We start from the raw sequence: 13837 nt of genomic DNA on the forward strand, positions 1-13837 counted from the left end.
ACTACACTCGGCAACAAGTTCTGCTCGCCTTGCCATTTTCTCCGCATTCTTAGATCGGGATCAAGATCGTTCGGTCTTAATTATACGCCGTATATTACGATCCTTTTTTCTTCTTCTTCTTCTTCTTCTTCCTCTCCTCCTTCGCGAGAACCGAGGGGGAAGTTTACGATTTATGTTTTACCAGTCGTCGATCCTTCAGGGGGTGAACTTTGCCAATACACCCGAACCTTATACCGCTTCGAGGACTTGTAAGCGGAATATTAAAAGGCACGTCTATGCCCACCCTGTATATCTGTATAGATTTGTTGGACCACCTTGCACGTTGGTCGTTTAGCACCGGGTTGCACCGAGGTGCGGTGGCGCTATACACTGCTTTGAAATAGCTAATTACACGGCTGCATTCTCCCTTTATACATCGTTGCTGAAAGTTCCGCCAGCCAGACTCCTATGTACGTACGTACCTACCAACCATTGCTCGGTAAACTCCGCGAATTTCCGCCCTGGTTCAGACAAACTTCCGGGGTTTCTCATCGCCGCGACTTTTGCCCGGGATATATAATGTTTCGTCCGACGGAATCCCCGAGGTCCTAATGAGGACGTCTCGTTCGCGTGAGGATGAATTTAAATCGCTTTGAAATTCCCTGCTTTTATCTCGTTTCGTTATTATTTCCATTTTCCACATATATCCGCGGACTATAAATCGGCAGCGTTTCTCCCATTTCCATCGAACGTACTCGAGGAGATGATGGCCGGTTCTTTTCTGGTTAGGTACGTACATACGTATAACCTATCTCATCTGGACCCGTTCCGGACGGGGGATAGAAACCGGTTTAAAACTCATTCGAAGCGACGGAGTCCCCGTCTCGATATCACAGTTAAATCGAACTTGCACGTCGCGTATACAACGATAGCCTAGACCATATTTTGCATAATTACATACGTTGCGTATAGTTTATACGCACGTGTATAGGTATACCGCGCAAAAGCAAATGAAAAATAAACGTTGACATTTGTTTAAAAGACGAGAAACGAACACCCTCTGATTCAAACGCCGTGGAGGACGAGATGGAACAGCAAGATAAGAGACGAGACATCGGAAAAAAAAAAAAAACCGAAACCAACTGCTTTTCGGGTTTCGCTGTACGGGGGAGAAAAGAATGGGAAATAAACTCGTTCTGATCGTTTCTGTCAAAAACGTGCGTCACCGTCGGTCGTCGGACGAGCGCGTCTCCGCGGCGAGAATGAAAAATCGGAAATCGCTTCCAGAAACTTTCACCCCCGATCCCGGAGCATCGGCCGGATACGGATGTCCGGGGCTCCCCCGGATGATTCAGTGTTCATTTCCCCGCGTCCCAATCGTCCTCGGAACTACTGGATTTCGATTCTTCTCCCGGTAAACTCTAAATTGAAAATTGGATTTCTATTTTAGTCCGGCGGCGATGTCCACCGGTCGTCCGTCCGCAATAACCTAGAAACCCATTATCCGGCTGACGGTTGGATACCTGTACGTGCTGCATTGTGCACGTATAATACGCTCTTTCTGCATACCGCCCCGTTACACCCCCGCGATTCCTGGAATACTTGTGACAAGCGTATTCGCGTTGGCTGCAGGGGCCGTCTGTCAGTTGCCGATAGGAACTCGTCGACGATCGTTAATAGAAATTCTCACCCACACTTTCTACGGGTGTGTAGCGCGACGTTTGAATGACGGACGTTGCTTCGAACCGTCGATACGGCGAAACCAGCTGCCGCCGCTATCGCTTTCGGTCGCAAACAACGCTGTAACTTTTTCGCAATCGCGTAAATGGCTTGTCACTAGAAAATGCCCGTTCGCGTCTTTCGGAGCGGAGTTGATTTTCAGATTTCAGAATACCGCACCGTTCGCTTTCTACTGTACCGTGTGGTCGGAAAAATACGAACCTGATTCAAACGTTCGACTTTCGCGGTATCAATTGTGACTCGAGTTGGCGAAAATTTCAAAACGAAAAAACCCGAATCGAATTTCCAGACGGACGAAAATATCGAGAAGTCGCCATAAATTTTCGGAAAATTAACGTCAACGTTTATTTGCTCCGACGCTACGTGGATTATGTGAATTGCGGGATATTTTATTGAATAATTTGTTATATTCGACATCTGCGGAACTCTATCGATGACTTGTATGTGATATTAAAAAAATTATTACAACGTAATAAATTCCGGAAAATTACCGAGGCCATCTTTCGTATCCACGTGAATCGTGTAATGTATACTGACTGCATTTATATGTATATTATACGACGTCCGCGAGTCTGCACATTAATTTCGCTGTACAAATGAAGAAAACCCGGTGAAGATTTGAATATAATTCCAAAGCGGGGATATAACCAGTAATTGAATAATTAAATTCATGCAGACGGGATCAAATATTAAATTATACGAAGTTTTAACGCGCGACTGCGAGCTCCACCAACTTTTCTTTCCTTCATTTTCCCATTATTTTTTTCGGTTAACGAACCCCGTACGCGCTTATCTCCTTCGTTAAATTTTCAACAGTCCTATCAAAAAAAAAAAAAAAAACGCAGAATAAAAGAATAAAAAACAAAAAAGGGGTGCGTCTCCAGACGACGAGAAAAAATGTTTTTATTGCTTCGACGCGTTCGCATCGGTTTATCGTGAAAAAAAAACTAACCCGCGTGATAATTGTGGAGCGTTTATTAACGTAAAACATGAAAAACGGCTGTTTTGCCGCCGCTTTATACACGTGTATATACGTGGAGAATCATATGTGGGTTACACCATTATTTTCTACTTGTTGTAATTGTTGCGTGGACGGGGTTTGAGAAAGAGGGTTGACTTTCACAGCGACGCATAGATTACAACCGAGCCTCTTGGGGTTTTTCATTTTTTTTCTTTCGTTTTTTTCATTCCCTTCCATGTAAGAGTCGAAAGTCGTACGCGCGTTCGGGTGTATACGGGTAACCTACGCGCATAGCTAGCTACCCGTCCGTTGCCGTGGGGCCAGGCTTGACATCAACGTGAAACTAATTAGTAAACTCGTACAATTATTATGCAAATATAGAATCCGAGGACACGCGCAGCAACACCCCAGACCAAAGTTTAACCCCTATAGAATTAGCCGCTCGGCATTCCCAATTGCGATAAAATGAAAAAAAATCTCCCCAGTGATACGGGGTGTTTGTTGAAAACAAAAATTTTTCAAACTATACCTTTGGCGACTGAACTTGCAAATTACTCCGGAGACCGTAAAACCGAGCACATACATCGTACCTACCGATATGCTGCACCTCCACTCGTAAATCCGGAGACGACGGAAATTCATCTAGCTGAAAATGTGGAGAAAATTTTTTTATCCCTCCTACGGCTACACCGATGACTCCCGCGATCTTCGTTATACTTGGTGTTTAACGATACGTCGCGCTGTGTAAAACTACAGAGAAACTCTAGAAATGTATGCTACGACCCCCAGAGACATTTGATGACACGTACGCACCTTATACTACGGCGGGTATACCAGCGATGCGATGTATATTTAAAACTGCATTTGTTCTCCGTTTTTTTTTTTTTTTTTTTTTTTTTTTTTTCATTCTTCTAGATTCAGCGGTGAACTATAAAATGTATACGAGTGTATAACGCGTGCATGGATATGCGTAATGAATATTATAATAAGTGAGAAAAATGTGAAATGCGATAATAGGTAGGTCAGAATTACGAACGGTACATTCTCACAGCTAAGTACAGAGTCGTGGCTCGTACGCATGGTAATTTCATACCGTGTTATGCATATTTCAAAGTTCAAAAGCTCAAGTCCTACCTTAAGTTATTCGCGTCGATTTCCTCGACGGTCTTTAACTCGAGCTCACCTGACGTGCTTCGAAAACTGGGAAAGCCTGTTCTGCGCTGCAAAAAAAAATAGGCTCATAAAATAACGATTTTTAGCATTTCGTGTATCACAGCCGATGTGTCTCTGTAAAGCTTTACATCTTTGATCGTGTGCACGACGATTTTCGAGGTATTTCCTTACGTGCCGCCTGCTGGAATTAACGGAATATCTATTTTACTTTTTCCCAGTATCGAAGGTCTCGGTGTCCATTGGACAGATTTAAGCCTGCGACGCGATTCTACGTACCTCAGATCTCCAAATTCTATCGAATCATTACAGCCGAACTGAATTCGAAGCAACGTAGGCATCGTAACTCCTATGTGCATTTTTTTGCCACTTTGAAAATTTCGTCTATAAAACCTGCTTTTGCTACGTGTACTTTATTTCGGGATTTAAGAGTCGCTGTACCGAATAGTCCAACGGAGAAAGTTTCAATGAGAATGGCGATTCTATTATTTTATTACTGAGAAAAAGGAATCAAATTTTTAGATCAAAGTGTACTGCATAGATCGTTTTCACGATCTCGCGTGCTCTATATATGCGCTTTACGCACACGTTCGAAATACTTGAAATTTACGACTTCGCGTGGTCCCGAGAAATCCGGATCTGATTTCTATATAGCTATACAATACGTGTACCGTAATACCGCGGATGCACACCTACGTGTACATACGTAGGTAAGTATGAGGAGGAAAATTGAGAAAAATATTTTCTCCCTTTATTCAAGCTCGCCCGGTTTATCATATCTCATTATCTGCAACGGAAGCAGCGTTGGCTACAACTCGGGCCCTAGATCTACGGCATGTTGTTCGCGTACACTTATAATCGCGGTTAGAATCTGCTCCACGTGTAATTAAATTGGGTCGCCTTGTAGAACCGCCGATAGTACGTGGGTATACCACACGTATACCTAGTCGTACGATGAACTTGACACTCGTGAACCGAAAAGTTTGAAAAAATAAAAACGAAGAAATAAATGAAACGAAGCGAAGAGCTGAGAAATAATATTTCCGTTATTTCAAAATACGACGAGCGATACTTCGAAGTCTGCGTTCGTTATACGACGCGTATTTTAATCAGAGTGAATGAACGGTAATTTTCAATCGTGACGTGTGAATTTAGCTCTGAGAAAATGTCGGAAAAGCACAATTATGGCGTATCTGTAGGTACGGCACAGTACTCAGCAGGGTCGAAACGCAGACGATATAATGGAAAATTGCATTCTCCCTGGAAGCAGCCAGCGCGTGCAGCCGGTTACGGCCGGTGGTAAATTCTGAAATTACGTGGACGACGCTCGTCATCGGTATTCCGGTAAAGGGTTGGGATGCGCCGCGGTTCAAACATTCGCGGTACGGAGAATCGATACGAAATTCTATGCGCGATACCGAATTTCACACGTTAATATATATGCCGAAGCTGCGACGTCAATTTACGATTCACTCCCGGCAATTGTCACCGATCTTTGCATCGCGCGCATATATCTCCACTTATTTATTCATCTTGCTCCCCCGAAAAAGATATTACCAATTATCTTCGTCGGTTGATCTCTGCAAAATATTATCAACGCGCCTCGAGAGACTTTAAATATCGAATAAATTAGTTGTGCGTGTCTTAATTATTATTTTCTTTATTTTATTTTATTTTTTTCTCGCGCATGTAAAAATGACGAATCAACGTGTTCGTTAGTAAATACCTGTGTGTATTCGTTCGCTTGCAACTGGGTCGGAAGATTAATTGACAAATTTACCGCATAATAAATTGTATAAGGGGATTGAGGAAAAGCCTGAAGGATGGTTAGAAGAGAAGATACGATGTGGTGCAATGTACATGCGAATCTCTTGATTTATTACCCGGTCATTAGAGCTTCCGGGTTTCAAATATATATATATTTACATTTATATGTATACTCGAATAATAAAGATAGCGAAAATACCGGTAGACTTGGAAATCGAAGATCATCGTTAAACGATTCATACACAAATCTAGACGACTACATTTTCATACATCAAATGCGTGCGTATAGATAGCATAATTTTTCGGATGTCAGACGGTCCGATTAACGATAAGTCGCGTCAATTTTCTTTACAAAAATGCAACGATTCGTAATTCAGAAAAACAAAATTTCGACCATCTGTTCGGTACTTGAATCTGTGAATCCGTATACCGTTTACCACGTATGAAAAAAATTTCTTAAAAATTCTCTATTTCAATTTTGATTTCTTTTTTTTTTTTATTCTTTTTCTTTTTTTTGTCTTGTGTATTTCAAACGTCGACGTGTGCAATAAATTGAACGGGATTTCGAGGTCTGTTTGAAAAATTTTCAGGCCGCGAAGAAGTTGAGAGTTGAAATAAAATAAGAAAGTTTGGGAATATTACGTTGGAAAGAGGTGAAAAATTGAAACCGTCCCGCAGCTGACGAAAATTCAATTTCAACCGCCGAACCACCGACCGCTATTATTGGTCACGGGGGTTCAGTAAGAATGTTCGCCGCAATGGTGCTGCACAAGCACAACAAACACAACGCGAACAACAACAATGGTAACAACAACGCGTCGACGGCGAGCAACAACTTCAACAACAACAACATTAACAACAACGTCAACAACGCCAACAACTCCGTCTGCATGAAAGCGGTGAGTCGATTCGTGTACAGGTGTATGTGCAGGTACGCCTCGATCAACGGAGAGTTTATTCTCCCCGTTGAATTCGACGTGCCGCGATATCAAGGGAACAAGTTATTCAAAAGTTGTTACGTACTTTACATCGAATGCCAAACACAACAAATTGTATAACTTGAATATGCATATTACGAAGTTTCCAAAAACTCCGGAAGCACCTGTTGCTCTCGGTTACCTGTTCGCGAGGAAACATTTTTCCGAATAAGAGAGAAGAAACAACACCGTGCGGCGGTAACGATAAACTGAAATCAACAAAGCCCGCGGTATTTCGATTTCAATAAATCATTTCACTTCGTCCAAATTATTCTCGTACCGGTCTAAATTAATGAAAGGTTACTCGTTAACAAAGTTCGCTCGACGAACTTAAAATAAAAAGAGTTGAAAAAAAAAAAAGAGAACAAACAGCGAGAAATAATGTATATCGCGCAATTCTAGTTTTACTCGCTGGAGTGTTGATAACATTCTTCATAATACTCGTGATTAAACCTCAAATCTCGTCTCGAATACGTATACCTATATCGTACACAGGAAAGCATCAAGGGGTAGAAAAAAATAAAATAAATAAAAAAATAAATAAAAAAAAAAAAAAAAAAAAAAAAAAAAAAAACAATCGGCGTGCAACCAAAATTATAAAATTTCTTCCGCCGATTGTACTGCGTACCTATACGACTGTAAACTTCTCCATATTTAAATAAATTGCTCGCGCGAATAAAATTAAAAATCAACGGCTTGAACGAAGTTTTTAATCAAAGAAAATTGCTGTGCGCTTCCGCCATCCCATATACCTCTACTACCTATTTGCAAGTTAAACGGTCTTCCCCTACTCCCTTTGTTTAGTCTATGAGGTATATGTACATAGGTATGTAGAACGGGGAATGAAAACACGGAGGGACGCTCGCATAATGAAACGTCTTCTTCCGATAGCCGCCATTTTGGTATCGCGATTCAGGGGTACAGGTAAGTCGATGCGCGCGTAATCCGAAAGTTCGTATTTCCAAAACCGCAGCTGCACCTCACCGAATTCTATGCACGTATCTTATATATGCATACGAATCCATTTCATATCTTTGACAACAGAATTTTGCCGCCGTAAATGATTTCATAACTCCGCGCCTCCGGCTCGGAAAGCACGGCAGGGGATTGGTTGCGTAATGTGTTTTCCGCCCTTGATTATTACGTACACCCAAAAGGGGAGCTATCACAGTCAGATTTATAACGGGATTATGCGATCGAAATTAAGCCCTACGGCAATAATAATAATGATCATCGTACAGCACAATACCACCGTCTTTGCATTATCATGGCGCAAACACGAATTCATGAATGTGTCCACAGATATATATGTGAATACAACGTATGTACATACATATACCGAGCATTTATAAGGAATTAGGTAATAGGGTGTGTTGAACACGTGTGCGTATACCTGGCGTTATTAAGTTGAATGTTATTTTTATTTCTCGTTATCGCGTAGCCGTATTTGTCACATCGAGAATCAACCGAATCCAATTTTTTGTGCTGATATATCGCAGAGTTCGAATAGCAGAGATTTTTAACGTTGTACATTGCATACCTGTACCGCGAGCGATTTGACGATAGTGTGAAAAAAAAAAAATACTGTGAATTGAAATTGAAATGAAAATTGAAATTTATCTGATATTTTATTTAACGTCGCTGCACCGAACTACGCAGTGTACAATATCTTCTGGTCCAACAATAAGCCGTGGATTACTACCTGTCCGCCGGCTTCTGATAATGGGAAACGGATTTTCCAGAATGAATAGAATAGCCGGAGCCACTTTCCGTTTCGGATTATCTGTGCTTTATGGGATACAGCCACCGTGGAATTTCTATAATACTGCACATCGCTGCTATATCGCTGCTGCTGCTGCTGCTGCTGCAATAGACTGCAATATCCGCGTCATTTTATCGTATAGGAACATTGAGGACAAATCGGCGAATCGGGCAAAATTCAGCGTACGATATTTCGTTGTATAATGATCTCAACGTTATCGTTCAATTTTGCGGAAAACAATAAGCCGCGAGATTAAGTTTTAGTTGCCTTTTCCCGCGACCGCAACACTCGATGTATATGTTCCCTGTTTCTTCTTCCGAGTCGCGCGCGCGCTTTCGCATCCGTTCCCCACCACCGAGCTATAGGCGAGTCTTGACCTCTGGCCCTTGACCACTGCGAGCCCGCAAAAGGCTTACTTTCTTTTTAATAACACTTCGTTGAACCGAGCCGCGCGGCGCGCCGATATACCTTGTCAACCAAAATTATAACGAAACTCTCGACCGCGAAGTTGTTGTTGTTGTTTTGTTGTTGTTTTGTTTTTTTTTTATCTTTTTTCATCGCTTTTTTCATACATTATTCTACGCCGAGATTGCAGTCCATTTTCGCCCCCTCTGTTTTTACCAACACCAAAACAATTTCCATATTAAGCGAACGTTATGCGTATATATATGTATACATACAGCAGCCGTAATATGACGGCGATATTCAAAGCTATGTTTTTTAATTTAAAAAATTCCCCGCCCCCGGAAACCGATGATTGCAAGTTGCGGGGAAAAAAATCCACGCCGAAAAGTTCTTCAACTCGGAGGCTCGGAAAATATTTGTTTCCTTTTTCGATAACCGCGAAATTACGACTTTTATTCTCTCGCCGAGCCCGTCGTTGATCGGTGTTTTTTTTTTGGTTTTTTTTTTTTTGGTTTTTTTTTCCGCCCACTCGTAAAAGAAGTTCATCATGGAGAGGTGAAACGCTCGATTTCCGTCCGAAATTAATCGAGAAGTGACGAGGACAGGCGTCGTCCGGCGTATTTGACCCTGAAGAGGGTCGTCGGCTTGATACGGGGAAACCGCCGACGTGCGTCGCATTCAATTTAACGTAACGGTATTACAGGGCTGAACCGGAGCATCCTACGGGGCAAATCCTGATATCCAGGAGCGACGCCGTAGACGGCGAATCCCCAGATTCGTACGTTCCGCGCACCAATCACCGATTACTTTCGACCGGTTACACTCGCTTGCGTAACTAAACACGTTGTACTTAACGAAAGGATTTCCCGGCTATCCGCTTAACGACGCGTCAATCAAGCGGCTAGCCGTACTCTATGTTAATTGAAAATCTCTCGTGGCGGAAAACCGCGACGGACGAAACCTACCTGCGGATTTTATTGGTCCGTGAGCTCGCGGTGATATTTTTAGCCGCGCGCGTGTTCGATGCCGAGAATTCGGGAGCTTCCGTATACGCGTACGGCTGTGAAAAATGATGGACAGAGGCCGAAGCCCCGACACTTTGCCGATAGTTTATTCCCCCCCGACCTCCCCCGCGAATATCTTGTAATTCCATGTAAAGTGTCGAAGCGAAACACCGCCCAAGTTGAGAACGGAGTCGGAGAATACTCGTCTTCTCGATCATGACGCGTGTAGACCTACTTACGTCGGCGCCATTACCCATTACCCTCTCCTTCATATCGAAATATCTCTGGTATTTCTACTACGTTGCCGATCCGGTATACCTGGCCGGTTCATCTTTCAGACTTCGTTTCCGTTCATCCGTTATCGAATCCCTGCAGAGCCGCGACCAGATTTTATTCCCACATTTACGTAGTGCGCCCCGCGCGCCCGATTCATCCGCGAATATCTTCGTTCGATTTTCTCGTTCCTTTCTTTCGCTCCAGTTTACGATTTTTCGATTCCGAACCGTAGCGGGGTAGAATCGTCGTCGTCTGTTAGGAAACCAAAAAACAAGCAACAATAAGTTACGCGCTCCGTCAAAGTGTTCCGTGTTTGCTTGTGTAACAAAGTGGAACTCGCGAACTCCCCTTCGAGCGATTACCTTCCGCCGTCGTTAATGCAACTCGCATTTCCCAGGGGGCCACGGCGGACGACGGGAAACCAGAAATGGGGACCCGGTCGAGGATCCCCCCTCCCCGCTCATCGCACCGTGATGCAAACGGACGCGAACCTTGATAATCGGAGATCCAGCTCGTGTACACCTCCCGCGAAACAACGCCACTTTGCGGTAACAACACCTCTTGTAATAAAGCAAATCGGAGGTATACGATCACGATTACTTCGAACATTCCATTGGGCAGGAACCGCCGCCGCTGTTTCGAATCGAGCCAAATTGAATCTCGGACAAACGGTTCGACGGACGTCGTTTCCAGCCTCTTTGTTAATTATGACGACGTCCCCCATCCGTTGTACCGGCCGTGATTTGTCTAACGTAACTACCGGAGGAGTGCGCGTACAGTAAATTAGGGTTTCAGTGAAATTCCCGAGTCATTTGTACGCCCGTCGATCGATCGGAGCGGGCAGTCTTTTTGAAATCCTGAAACAATCTCGATCCGAAGCAGCTGGCGTTGTTATCGATGGCGGTCGAATCACGCCGAGAAATATATTTCAGCTCTGTCCATTTCGACGTAGGCGAGTCCGCCCGCGTCGCTCTTGACAAACTTCCAGTAAAAATCATCTCCGTCATTGGGAACAAAGCGTAAAATCCCCCCCCCCCCCCCCCCCCCCCGTTCAATTGTCACGTTTCGTACGCGGTTGGGAGCTATAAGACCGCCGTCCGGTGTCGGAATCGATTCCCCGCGACACACATAAAGCTCACCAATCCATCCCTTACTTGGCAATATTCCCGCGGGACTCATCCCGCCGCCCCGTGTACTCGCTTTTTGGCGGTGACCTTTTTCCTCGCTGTAATGCTAAAATTGGCAAGTTTCCTGCACAGCTAGACGCCCGGTAAGCGCTCGTACGTACAAGAAACGTTATACACATATATATGTATAGAGACACATTCGTATTCCGGTGGCAACATGCCTGCGCCTATTCTAACGGCTGCTCCTTTTCTTATCAACTATTTACCAAAGATCTGTTACCAGTACCCTCATTATTTATAAGAGAACGAAACTGACCGGGGGTCGCTTTACTCCACGGAAAACGGATTCGCGGAATAATAATGGTTGTACGTTTCCGCCACCACTCGCTGATGGTTAATCCGGTTGACGTTCGGAGGAAACAGCTGCGGTACGCGCAAACCCGCAAATGTGGTTTTCCCTTTCTATTTTTTTTCAATGTTTTTTTTTTGGGCAACGGTCGAATTAAAAATGCGATATCAGTCGGTTCGGCTTCCGATTTCGGTTACGTTCGCCGTTCGTGTCCGTAGCGCGACGGATGAGGAGGTAGATTTTTGACGGTGCGAGAACGTCGAATAGTCGGGAAAATCTTTAGCGTTTTTTTCCGGGGCGAGCGTTGTACCCGGAACGACGAACCCCCCCCCCCCAAATTTTAATTGCTTGTGAATACACGTCGCGCTCGCCTTTGACCCGGCATATTGTGCATTTGACAGCCGTTATCTTCGTTCGGTGAATTCGAAGAAATCCACAAAACGAATCGCGTTCCAAATACCGAGCATAGAACATTATATTATCTCGCGGTACTCGGCCTATAAATTGAATCGGCGCTTTCGGTTTCGCAAAAGTGCCGATGATATATATGTATATATATATATATATATATAGCGTACGAGCGATCGAATCGATTACTCGCGAACTCCGACTCTTGACATACGGCTCAATATACTATGTACCCAGCTCCTAGTCCTACCTTATCGATGGATAACCAATATCTCTGGTCGTGTGTTGAACGAACGGGATTATGTCACTATATACCAACGACACACTCGCGCACGACGTGCGATATCTCCTTTCACTTTATAAACCTCGTGCAGCCATTGTGCAGCGAGCTTCGTTGTGCAACGATATTTCAGTTCTGGGATTGCGAAAGTAGAGTCATATATCGGAGTGTATATATTTTAAATGTACGTGTAGCTGTACATTATATATATATATATATATATATATATATATATATATATATATATATATATATATATATATATATATATATAATATATATATGTATACACACCGGTAACGGTGTACCTACTTTACAACGGGACACCGTACGTACTGCTGCCGTTCTTCTGTTGTATTATATACCTATATCTGAGGAGCTATACCGGCTCCGTCTTCACCGCGCCGAGAATCAAGTCGCGTTCTTTAACTCCTAGTCTCACGTCGCACGTTCTGCAGCTGTTACTTGACTTATTTTCCGTTAAAACGAACGGTTTCATAATTGCCTCAGTTCAATTAAATATTCACGATACGGCGACGGTAAACCCTCCTGCCGATCGTCGTCTACACCGTTGAAAAAGATAAAAACAAAAACAAAAACAAAAAAAAACAAAGAAAACATCCAAAAACGAATGTCATACGGTCTTTTTCGTTGCTCCGTATTTTCAGAAAATAGTCCTCTAGGGCTGTACGTACGGAGGTACCGCAAGTTTCACTCGCTGAAGTTACCCCGAAGAGCACGTAGGGTACGTTTGTAAATTGGCTAGAAGCTGGTCTCAACGGAAACACTAGGAATTGCGCTATTTGCACTGTTCTAACTCGAGTGTTGTGTCTATATTCTTTCCATAAACAACTACCTTTATATTGTACGTATCTCCAAGGTTCGCATGCTCCCTAACGAACCTGACCTCCTTTGTTTGTCGTGTATATACATATATATAGCCGAGTACGTATATTTTATGATACTGCCGACAAATTACACACAATGGTATCCACCGCTCAACTCCATAAATTCCGCAATAAGCAAATGAACGTACGTGAAAAAAAAAAAAAAAAAAAAACCTCTAAAATACGACGTGTCATTTCAATCCGACAAAATTATGATCGCATTATCTATATCGCTTTGAAAATCTCTGTGACACCTTGATAACCGTTCGTTCGCTTTTTTGTTTCAGGTAAGATTTCACCAAACTCGATTGGAAGGGATCATTGGATCCGACGAACAGTCCCGAAGGGTAACGTACTCCTCGTATGATCTCCGTTTCGGTTCTCTTTTTTTTTAATTTTTTTTCTTCTTTTATCTCAACGCTTCGCAATCGTGAGCCTAGATCTTCCGGCGTTGAGGAAATGGGCTACCCAGCTTCCAGCTGAACAAACGTTTTCCTACGGAATCTTAGAAAATGCGATCAGTTGTTGAATTGTTAACAGCACAAAGTACACGAGGCCGAGAGACTTTCCGCTGCGAAATGCTAACGATAAGCTTGTACCGTCGGAGAGGAGTCCCCCTCTTCCTGTTGATTTTTTACGCTCCTGTTTTCCTCTTTCTTGTCGCGAACGATATCACCAACTCGAATTACGAGTAACACGATTTCTTTTTCCTCTTCATTCGCCATTATTATTTAGACGATATGTT

At 43.3% G+C, this 13837-nt stretch overlaps 1 protein-coding gene across 4 annotated transcripts in view; it reads left to right on the forward strand.

Moving 5' to 3' along the window:
• The window catches only part of LOC105685181 (serine/threonine-protein kinase svkA), a 76069-nt gene that overhangs the window by 30767 nt on the left and 31465 nt on the right, over positions 1-13837 (forward strand). For 2 of the 4 annotated variants that reach the window (XR_007277649.1, XR_007277655.1), the window contains exon 2: positions 6208-6516. The exons of the other annotated variants lie outside the window; for them this stretch is intronic. The gene's annotated coding sequence lies outside the window, so the exon portion shown is untranslated. The remainder of the gene's footprint in view (positions 1-6207; positions 6517-13837) is intronic. 4 annotated transcript variants of the gene reach the window in all.

This window comes from Athalia rosae, chromosome 1 (assembly GCF_917208135.1).
Source record: "Athalia rosae chromosome 1, iyAthRosa1.1, whole genome shotgun sequence".
In the NCBI taxonomy this organism is placed as follows: Eukaryota; Metazoa; Arthropoda; class Insecta; order Hymenoptera; family Athaliidae; genus Athalia; species Athalia rosae.